General features: G+C 41.3%; 1 non-coding gene across 1 annotated transcript; it reads left to right on the top strand.

Moving 5' to 3' along the window:
* Nucleotides 1-3,838: 3,838 nt before the first annotated feature.
* trnaa-agc (transfer RNA alanine (anticodon AGC)) lies at nt 3,839-3,910 on the top strand. Its single transcript has one exon. It is a non-coding gene; the product is annotated as a tRNA-Ala (tRNA).
* Nucleotides 3,911-11,688: the final 7,778 nt, after the last annotated feature.

Here is an 11,688-nt window from a genome sequence, read left to right as displayed (position 1 = left end):
TCCATCCTGGGTTTCAGTTGAAGAGTCTGTTGTTGCCCCGCTCTGCCAACCTCAGTCATTGCGTTGTCAATGACTGAGGTTGTGTGAGCTGCACATCACATCAAGTGTTGATGCCCACCAAGGGGTGTCTTTTTAAAAAGAGGAATATTACGCCTCCATTTCACACAGACGAGACGGCAAATTTGGCACATTTTCTGTCTAAAAAGGGCTGGAGAGAGATGGAGGTGAGGGAGGAGAGGAGACAGAGAGGTGGGGAAGAGAAGAGAGAGAGACCAGACATTATGTTTGCTGCTCCATTTTGATTGTTGCTCTCCAGCTTCAGCTCAATAAAAACCTCTTCATCACATCAGTCCCATGTGGAGCTGCGTTGTTCCAACAACACTGAGCTCTCAGCTCATAGCAGTTCTACAATAAAGGTTCCAACACAACGTTCCATTGATCCATGAACAAAGCAGGCAGTGAGACCATGATGATGTCACATCTGTCCACTGTCCAGATGTCAGAGCTGAAAATGATAGGATGCCATGTTCCCTTCAACAACAGTCCAGCAGAAAGCCACCATGAAGACCTGAGGAGAAGCAAGGCAGCTCACCACAGTCAGGAACTCCCAGTCACCTCAACAAGATTTCTGTCCACTCACGTTCAACCAGACCAGCAGATCACCTGCATCCCCACTGCCTCACCACCAGAGGGCAGTAGAACATCAACCATAGAGGCTCCCACTGAGGAATGAACACCACCAGCAGCAGACAGCTCTCCCTCCCTGACAGCATTTAAAGGAGATGAATGATGGATCATCAAACTCCACCATTCACTGTGACTCAGGGCCACTCCCTCTGCTTTGACTCTCTTTGATTGTTTGTCTTTGTTTTATTCAAACAAGTTGTTCCTCCTCTCTCTCTTCTTGCTGCTCTACCCCCCCCCCATGTGATGTCTACTACCTCCTCCTCCTTGATGACACTCATTGTGAGGTCTCTTCATCAGCCCTCCTCTGCTTTCTGAGCCACAAACAGTTTTTCTGAGTCGCTAAAACCCCGAACTCCATCTTGAACCCAGACTCTCAGAAGCCTGACCACATTTACTGAACTGGTCCCTCTTTGGTGAAACCATCACCACGTTTCTGAAGGCTCTGAATGTCCTGATGCTGATGTCATTCTGCTTCCTCTGACACAGGCAGGTTTGGTCCGTTCTGGCACTGTGACATCAAAGACTAAAATCTGAGATCAAGAAGAACATTTACAAAACATGAACAAAACTTGATGACAGAATTCTTTGTCCTCCTCCATCACCACGATGCCATCGATGGTCCGTTACTGTTGCAGTGCAGTAACATCATGAGTTGTGTCAAACCATCTCTGTCAGCTCTGCGAGTGTCTGGAGTGATGTCTCCAAGGACACTTGCTGCCAGGACTACAGAGGAAACATCAACATCTGTTTGCATCTGGCTTCAACTGTACTTTTCCTCTAGGTTCAACTTTGCTAGGTTACAGTGACTTGTGTACAGAGTAGTGACTTGATCAGCTGGTGGTGATGATGTAGCTTTAGGATGCTAACACAGTTGTTACTCAGGGCACCGCTGGTTGTGATTTAGAGTCCAATGAGAAACGCTCAGTCTCAGGTTCCAGCTTGTCAGTGAGTTCTTTGAGGGTCAGAGGCTTACATACAAATATAAAAACCAGTTGAAACACTTCCTGGAATTTTAAGAGGATTGAATACAAACAAGGAAGCACGTAAGACAGAGGAATAATACCAGTAAAGCAATGAAGGCACATGGAGGATCAGACATGAATCATAAGATTTATCTGAGACTCAAGTGGACGGCAAAGGTAGCAGGTGAGAAGATGTTCAGGATGAAGGGTCAGTGACCTCCAAACAAAGAAAACTCCTGAATGGAGGTTGAGCAGAGTCTGAGGAGTCAGGTGGAGCTGGCAGTGAGACAGGAGTTGAGGCCTGAACAGATGCAGCACTGGTCTTTGTTACTGTGACAGTACGACAACCAACAGGACCTGCTCACGTTCTCAGCTGGATTGTTCCCATCAATGTACGGAACCTCTCCAATGAACTGGTGGGGGGACGGCCTACCAAGCCTCCATCTCAACGACCGTGGCTCCCACTGGGATCCGCGATGCTCTTCTCAGGCACAAGGTGGTTTCTCTCCACTGGTCAGGATGGAGATTCAAGGCTCATGGGAGGTCAACAGTATTGTGACCGTGAAAAGGGGGAGAGTAGAAGTTCTGTTTAAAGTTAAAGAACAAAGAAACAAAAAAGTAGGCAGAAGAGAAAGAAAAGGGGAGAGACGGACCAGCAGCTGGAGGAGCTCACGGAAAAATAAGAAGGGCTGAAGAGCCTGAACCCAACCCAACTGTAACGGATGGTGTCGTGACTATTATAATAAACTGGTCCGCCGTGGGGGTGACCTTTGACCTGTGTGGGGCTGCTGGCCAATCAGCACCCTTTGCCGTCCTCAGTACTTCTCAGATATTCCTGTATTAAACAGGTCAACAGAGGGCAGTCATGCATCCCTCAGATCCTCTAGAGCAGGGGTTTTCAGTTAAAATTCTCCTGGGTCCAGTTTTCAAACCTCTTCAAGCTTGGGTCTGGAGGCCTAGCACAGTTTTTCATGACTGCTGATTTCAGTGATAGGCCCACGCCTGCATGTTAGCCAGCAGTCGAGCTGTGCTTTATGATCCAGGGGCATCTTTAGCCGATGGAGGTAGACTTTAAGGCTGTTGTATCAGTGTCTGTTTGGTCAACAATGAACTTTCAGATCGAATGAAGTCGCCGGCATTTCAATAATAGTTCAGTCGTATTTATTGTCTGCTTTTTTTCCACATTAACCTTAAACCTATTGTCCAGCAGGGGGCAACATAAAGAAAAGAATGAAATGAAAATGGATTCAAAAATACTCAGAATTTACTGGCATTTGACTGCACGTATATGACTATGTGAGTGTGTGTGTGTGTGTGTTTGTGTGTGTGTGTGTGTGTGAGAGTGTGTGTGAGAGAGTGTGTGTGTGTGTTTTGAAGAAGACTTCTTGTCTCCATTTTTGTTGTCACTCTTCTCAATTTTCAGTTTCACTCATTAAAATGAAGCAGCTTTGACGTGTGTACTTCTCTTGTACGTCAACAACTTTGGTCTTTAAGCTGACAAACACACCACACGTCACTCACTCTATAGATTAAATCTGCTGATAACACAAAACATGTGACCCTGTGACCCTGCATGACGTTTTGCTCCAACTTTCCAGAACTAATAGGAGGAACAGCATTCGTTCTGAGCAAGAACTCTGACATCACCATCGTCATGAACAAGAAGGCAGTAGGACTCAACTTCAACAAATCTGAAATGTCCCCTTAAGCTCCTGCTACTTTGAACTGATGCCGAAACCTTCAGTTTCCATGCATCACTCAGAACCTCTCACAACCACAGAAGAACAAGCAAAGGTTTGGAGCAGTAAAGCCTTCAATAATGACATCATCATGTTTGAGGGTTTTCTTTCCTCAAACTGTTTCTACCAACACGACAGAATCCTGGAAATATTTCAGGTGTTGACCTCCCAGCAGCCTGAAGGTCAAGCTGCATTATCTGTTATGTTGCTGAGCAGAGGAAGGAGCTCAATGGTAGAGCGCTAGCTTAGCATGTGAGAGGTGGTGGGATCGGTGCCCTCGTTCTCCAGAAGACTTCAGCTTGTTCTGTTGTTGAGCTCTGATGAAACCACTGACTTTGAACCACACACAAAGTGAAGGAGAGACTTAAGATTGATGGCACCTGAGGAACTTCTAGGTTTCCTAAAATCAACTGGAAATTCATTCACCAGTTAAACAGTGACTCTAACAGAGGGGGTGTAGCTCAGTGGTAGAGCGCATGCTGAGCATGTATGAGGCCCTGGGTTCAATCCCCGGCATCTCCAGCTGGTCCTTTGTAGCCTTCATCTTGTCAGCTAAAGTGATCCTTAAATGTGACAACAGACGATTAACTATCAGAAGACATCTTCTACATGTTCAAGGTGGGCTAACTTTCCACAAATGTTCAAAATTACTTTTGAAAATGAAAACATAGATCAAACCTGCCCTGTCAATCACCCACAATGGGCGGGTCATCCCACTCCCTATCAGGTTCCCCACTCCGTGACCCAGGAGGCTCCCTCTCCCTATCAGGACTAGAAGTCCATTGGGGTCTCCCTGCTCAGGTAGGAGTCCTGCCCACAACGTTAAGCTGTTGATGTTCTAGAGGAGACAACATCTGATCTTTGTTAGATCCACCAGTCAAAGGTTTTCTTTAAAGGCTGTAGCAGCTGAGAATGAGGGATTAATAACCATCTTAGTGAGGACATTTTGAAACATGATGACATTTTATTGACTTGGAACACTGCAAAAATCATCTCCCCTCCAAAAACCCTCCTCTTCAACTTTGTACTCAAGTTGTCTCCTCATCTGGCACCACAGGATCCAGGACGTTCAGTCAAAAAAATCATTAGTGATTTCAAAAATGGCCATCAGACACAAAATAAGACTTCAAACAGGTTTACAATTTTATTTGATGTTGACACATTTTGTCCATTTAATATCAGGACTGCTTCCAGATCAGCTCCATGACCTCATCCCTGCACCAGAGTACCGCCCAAGTTCATCAAGGATGGCCAACATGAGCAGGTCGAGATTCACCTCCATCTTTGGAGGCTGATGAATTTCCTCCTGAGGACCGTCAGGCTGTTTCCTTACTTTGCTGTGACCCAACAGCAGACAGCAACAAGGACTGTGGTGCACTTGGTAAAACCACCATCTGGAGTCTGGAGCAAGATGCTGATGTGATCCTTTGATGAGTTTAGAATCAGTCAGAGATCAAAGACTGAAGCAGGAGATCAATGCACAGAACCCAGAGATCATAGACAGAATTCAGACATCACACATAGAATTCAGACATCAAACACAGAATTCAGAGATCAAACACAGAATTCAGACATCAAACACAGAATTCAAAGATCAAAGACAGAATTCAACGATCAATCAATGTGAGGAACCAGCGTCTCATGTGAAGATGCTTCTGAACTCATGAAGTGAAATCCTACCAAATAGAGATGAGTGAGTCCAACTGGACCTGAACAGGAGAGAAATAAAGGAGTTATTGTTATGCAATTGTTATTTATTTCCAGGCCAGGTGAGGGTTGGATTTTGTTCATTCATGTTGAAGTGAACTGACAGTGGGACTGTGGACCTGGGCTGAAGTCCAGCTCACTGCTGGTTTAATGAAACCACCTGATTGTTTTTCCTATCAGCTCTGATCTGATGGAAGAAACAAAAAGCCAAACTTCATTCGTCCGTGTCCAAACTCCACGTCTTTTGATGTACAGCACTCCAGTTATTTGTTTCTTTCCAGACAGAAGCAGGTTGGTGGAGGAATAAAACCTCAACAGTGAACAAACAGCAATGAGAGAAGTGAATCCTGCACTCAGAGAAGTTGTGTCTGCACTCGCCAACCAGGAAACGCGTCTATCTTCTGTGTGACTGAGGCAGCTGCTGAGAGCTGCGTTTCTCAGCTGTGTGGGGGCGGGACTCTGTGTGTGATTGACAGGTCAACTGTCTGCCAGACAATGTTGTGGGACACAAACACAAAATGCGAGGTGCCATTTCCATTCTGGGTCGATCAGCTCTGGGACCGTTTTGTCTTTTGAATGAAGAAATGCATTAATTTCAGGTAGCAGCTTGTAAAAATGCCCCGGCTCAACCACCAGACCTCTGTGTACACTGTCAAGAAAAAAAACTATTAAAAAACAGTAAAAAGTCAGTCAGCAGAGTTTCCAGATGAATACCGTCAAATTACAGTAATGAACTGTTCCACAAAATTACATGGAATAAACTAAAAATACACAGCAGGTTTCACAGTCCCAACTCATTAAATTACAGTCCATTTAGTTTTGATAAATGTGCATTCAACTGCAGGAAAACAGGCCCATCATGGAAAAACACATGAAGAACAAGGACCTTTCAGGTTCTTCTCTAAGTTCAGGGCTCTTACTGGTTCATTTATGAAACAAACCAGTCTATGAGCAGGAATTTCCCATTAAAAAAGTTCATTTGACAGTGGAAAAGCAAGCATAGTCCATCAAAATAGCCAAGTTTAAGGTCAATCACTGTCAATTGAAGCTATTTAGTTGTTACTTTATGAAACTGAGCCAACTTTCTACAGTGATTTCCTGTTAGATTCTGGTTTCTCCAAGTATAAAAACTACAACAATGTATAAACACAGAATCTGTACTTGGAACAATAGAGAATTTCTGCATATTTCCAGTATCAGTCCATCACTTTAGAGGATTGGAATGTAAAAAAATCATTGGACAATGGAAATCATTTATCCTTTAACGAAACAACTTCAGTGCAGAGTTGATAACTGCACTTCAAACTTTGAACTGGTGTCCACATCAATGTGGAATTTGAGGAGGCCACAGCCACCAAATTTCCCAGAGTTCTTGAGTATTTGCACTCTCTTCCCTTGGAGAAGTCAAGTGGAACTACAAGACAAGGAGCAGAAATCCAAGCTGCTGGTGGACCACGTGGTGCTGTGTTGATGCTACTTTCCCACTCAAAGGGGATCGTGCAGGAATGTTCCACACGGTTGACCAAACTTCCATTGCAGAAGAGATTCAGGCAGTTCCACCCACGCCATGCATCCTTGTATGCTGTAAGTGTGAGGCAATACAATACAGTATGTTTCAGTGACATACATTGAGACAGAAGACCTGGTTTATTGGGTGATGTTTATTGACATGCCAATTGGATTGTGGTGCCAATATGGCTGACTTGGTCGGTGTAAATCTTATCATCACAAAACAAAGTACACACAAATGTTCAAATTACTTTTCTAGACTTTAGTCGCCAAAGGAATTTCAGGCACCTGAAAGTGACTTTCATAAATCTGTGTGTGTGTGTACAGTACATGTCCCCAAAATGGACATTAAAATTATTGGTCCCCAATCTCAAGAATAAAATGATGCTCCAGTGATGTAGTGAGAGTTGCTACAAACCTCAAAATGATGCTGTCAATAATACAGTAAGACTTGCGACTAAGATCAAAATGATGCTAAAGTGATGTAATGAGAGTTTCTTCTCAACTAAGAAATGATGCTACAGTGATGGGGTGAGAGTTGCTACTAACCTAATAAATGATGCTAAAGTCATGTAGTAAAAGTTGCTATTAATCTCAAAATGATGCTGCAGTGATGTAGTGAGAGTTGCTAAAGACCTCAAAATGATGCTAAAGTGATGAAATGAGAGTTGCTAATAATCCCAAAATGATGCTCCAGTGATGTATTGAGAGTTGCTTCAAACTTCAAAATGATGCTGTCAGTCATGTAGTGAGAGTTGCTACTAACCTCAAAATGATGCTAAAGTGATGTAATGAGAGTTGCTACTAATCTCAAAATGATGCTAAAGTGATGTAATGAGAGTTGCTACTAATCTCAAAATGATGCTACATTGATGTAGTGATAGTTGCTAAAAATCTCAAAATAAGGCTACAGTGATGTGGTTAGAGTTGCTAAAAACCTAAGAAATGATGCTACAGTGATGTGGTGAGAGATGCTACTAATCTCAAAATGATGCTAAAGTGATGTAGTGAGAGTTGCAACTATCCTCAAAATGATGCTGACAGTGATGTAGTGAGAGTTGCTACGTACCTCAAAATTATGCTACAGTGATGCAATGAATGTTTCTACTAACCTAAGAAATGAAGCGACAGTGATGTAGTGAGAGTTGCTACTAACCTAAGAAATGATACACCAGTAATGTGGTGAGAGTTGCTCCGAACCTCAAAATGATGCTGACTATGATGTAATTACAGTTGCTACTAACCTCAAAATGATGCTTATAGTGATGACGTGAGAGTTGCTATTAAACTCAAAATGATGCTAAAGTGATGTAATGAGAGTTGCTAAAAACCTCAAAATGATGCTCCAGTGATGTAGTGAGTTGCTTAAAACCTCAAAATGATGCTACAGTGATGTAGTGAGAGTTGCTAGAAACCTCAAAATGATGCTTCAGTGATGTGGTGAGAGTTGCTACTAATCTCAAAATGATGCTTCAGTGATGTGCTGAGAGTTGCTACTAATCTCAAAATGATGCTCCAGTGATGTAATGGGAGTTGCTACTAACCTAAGAAATGATGCTACAGTGATGTAGTGAGAGTTGCTACTAACCTAAGAAATGATGCTACAGTGATGTAGTGAGAGTTGCTACTATGCTATGCTGACAGTAATGTAGTAAGAGTTGCTAAAAATCTCAAAATGATGCTACAGTGATATAGTGAGAGTTGCTACGAACCTCAAAATGATGCTCCAGTGATGCAGTAAGAGTTGCTTAAAATCTTAAAATGATGCTGACAGTCATGTAGTGAGAGTTGCTACGAACCTCAAAATGATGCTCCAGTGATGCAGTAAGAGTTGCTTAAAATCTTAAAATGATGCTGACAGTCATGAAGTGAGAGTTTCTTATAAAACTCAAAATGATGCGACTGTGATGTGGTGAGAGTTGCTACGAACCTCAAAATGATGCTACAGTAATGTAGTGAAAGTTGCTACGAACCTCAATCATGCTACAGTAATGTTGTAAGTGTTGCTAAAAATCTCAAAATGATGCTAAAGTGATGTGGTGAGAGTTGCTAAAATCTTCAAAATGATGCTACAGTGATGTAGTGAGAGTTGTTACGAACCTCAAAATGATGCTCCAGTGATGTCGTGAGAGTTGCTTAAAAACTCAAAATGATGTGACTGTGATGTGTTGAAAGTTGCAAAAACCTCAAAATGATGCTCCACTGATGTAGTGAGAGTTGCTAAAAATCTCAAAATGATTCCACAGTAATGTCGTGAGAGTTGCTACGAACCTATAAATGATGCTACAGTGATGTGGTAGGAGTTGCTTAAAACCTCAAAATGATTCCACAGTCATGTAGTGAGAGTAGCTTAAAACCTCAAAATGATGCTACGGTAATGTTGTAAGAGTTGCTACAAACCTCAAAATAATGCTACAGTAATGTATTAAGTTGCTAAAAACCTCAAAATGATTCTACAGTAATGTATTAAGTTGCTAAAAACCTCAAAATGTTGCTACAGTGATGTAGTAAGAGTTGCTTAAAACCTCAAAATGATGCTCCAGCGGTGTCGTGAGAGTTGCTACTAATCTAAGAAATGATGCTACAGTGATGTGGTGAGAGTTTCTTAAAATCTTAAAAAGATGCGACAGTGATGTGGTGAGAGTTGCTACTATCCTCCTAATGATGCTACAGTGAAGTAGTGAAAGTTGCTAAAAACCTCAAAATGCTGCTACAGTGACGTCGGAAGAGTTGCTAAAACTCTCAAAATGATGCTACAGTGATGTCGGAAGAGTTGCTAAAAATCTCAAAATGATGCTAAAGTGATGTGGCCAGACTTGCTAAAAACCTCACAATAATGCTGTCAGTAATGTAGTGAGAGATGCTACGAACCTCAACATGATGCTACAGTAATGTAGTGAGAGTTGCTACGAACCTCAAAATGATGCTACAGTAATGTAGTGAGAATTGCTACCAAAATTAAAATTATGCTCAAGTAATGTAGTAGGAGTTGCTAAAAATCTAAAAATGATGCTGTAAGTAATGTAGTGAGACTTGCTACGAACCTCAATAATGCTACAGTAATGTTGTAAGTGTTGCTGAAAATCTTAAAATGATGCTAAAGTGATGTAGTGAGAGTTGCAACAAACCTCAAAATGATGCTACAGTGATGTAGTGAGAGTTGCTATGATCCTAAAAATGATGCTCCAGTAATGTATTAAGTTGCTAAAAACCTCAAAATGATGCTCCAGTGATGTAGTGAGAGTTGCCACGAACCTCAAAATGATGCTAAAGTGATGTGGTGAGAGTTGCAAAAAAATTAAAAATGATACTGTCAGTAATGTAGTTAGAGATGCTACGAACCTCAAAATGATGCTACAGTGATGTATTTAGTGTTGGTAAAAACCTTAAAATGATGCTGACATTCATGTAGTGAGAGTTGCTTAAAATCTCAAAATGATGCCACAGTGATAGGGTGAGAGTTTCTCAAAAAATTAAAAATGATGCAACAGTGATGTGGTGAGAGTTGCTACTATCCTTCAAATGATTCTACAGTAATGTAGTGAGAGTTGCAAAAAATCTAAAAATGATGCTGAAAGTAATGTAGTGAGACTTGCTACGAACCTCAGTAATGCTACAGTAATGTTGTAAGTGTTGCTAAAAATCTCAAAATGATGCTAAAGTGATGTGGTGAGAGTTGCTTAAAACCTCAAAATGATGCTCCAGTAATGAAGTGAGAGTTGCTACGAACCTATAAATGATGCTACAGTGATGTAGTGAGAGTTGCTTAAAACCTCAAAATGATTCCACAGTCATGTGGTGAGAGTTGCTTAAAACCTCAAAATGATGCTACAGTAATTTTGTAAGAGTTGCTACGAACCTCAAAATAATGCTACAGTAATGTATTAAGTTGCTAAAAACCTCAAAATGATGCTACAGTAATGTATTAAGTGGCTAAAAACCTCAAAATGTTGCTACAGTGATGTAGTAAGAGTTGCTTAAAACCTCAAAATGATGCTGCAGTGATGTAGTGAGAGTTGCAACTAATCTAAGAAATGATGCTACAGTGATGTGGTGAGAGTTTCTTAAAATCTTAAAAACATGCGACAGTGATGTGGTGAGAGTTGCTACTATCCTCCAAATGATGCTACAGTGAAGTAGTGAAAGTTGCTAAAAACCTCAAAATGCTGCTACAGTGATGTCGGAAGAGTTGCTAAAAATCTCAAAATGATGCTAAAGTGATGTGGCGAGAGTTGCTAAAAACCTCACAATGATGCTGTCAGTAATGTAGTGAGAGATGCTACGAACCTCAACATGATGCTACAGTAATGTAGTGAGAGTTGCTAAGAACCTCAAAATGATGCTACAGTGATGTAGTGAGAGTTGCTACAAACCTATAAATGATGCTCCAGTAATGAAGTGAGAGTTGCTACGAACCTATAAATGATGCTACAGTAATGAAGTGAGAGTTGCTATGAACCTATAAATGATGCTACAGTGATGTGGTAGGAGTTGCTTAAAACCTCAAAATGATTCCACAGTCATGTAGTGAGAGTTGCTTAAAACCTCAAAATGATGCTACAGTAATGTTGTAAGAGTTGCTACGAACCTCAAAATGATGCTACAGTAATGTATTAAGTTGCTAAAAACCTCAAAATGATGCTACAGTAATGTATTAAGTTGCTAAACACCTAAAAATGTTGCTACAGTGATGTAGTAAGAGTTGCTTAAAACCTCAAAATGATGCTCCAGTGAAGTCGTGAAAGTTGCTAAAAACCTTAAAATGCTGCTACAGTGATGTCGGAAGAGTTGCTAAAAATCTCAAAATGATGCTAAAGTGATGTGGCCAGACTTGCTAAAAACCTCACAATAATGCTGTCAGTAATGTAGTCAGAGATGCTACGAACCTAAACATGATGCTACAGTAATGTAGTGAGAGTTGCTACGAACCTCAAAATGATGCTACAGTAATGTAGTGAGAATTGCAACCAAAATCCAAATGATGCTACAGTAATGTAGTAGGAGTTGCTAAAAATCTAAAAATGATTCTGTAAGTAATGTAGTGAGACTTGCTACGTACTTCAATAATGCTACAGTAATGTTGT

This window comes from Aulostomus chinensis, chromosome 1 (genome assembly GCF_037954235.1).
Source record: "Aulostomus chinensis isolate RoL2024-O1b breed Wild chromosome 1, RoL_Achi_v1.0, whole genome shotgun sequence".
NCBI classification, from domain to species: Eukaryota; Metazoa; Chordata; class Actinopteri; order Syngnathiformes; family Aulostomidae; genus Aulostomus; species Aulostomus chinensis.
This window is presented reverse-complemented; position numbering and strand designations above follow the sequence as displayed.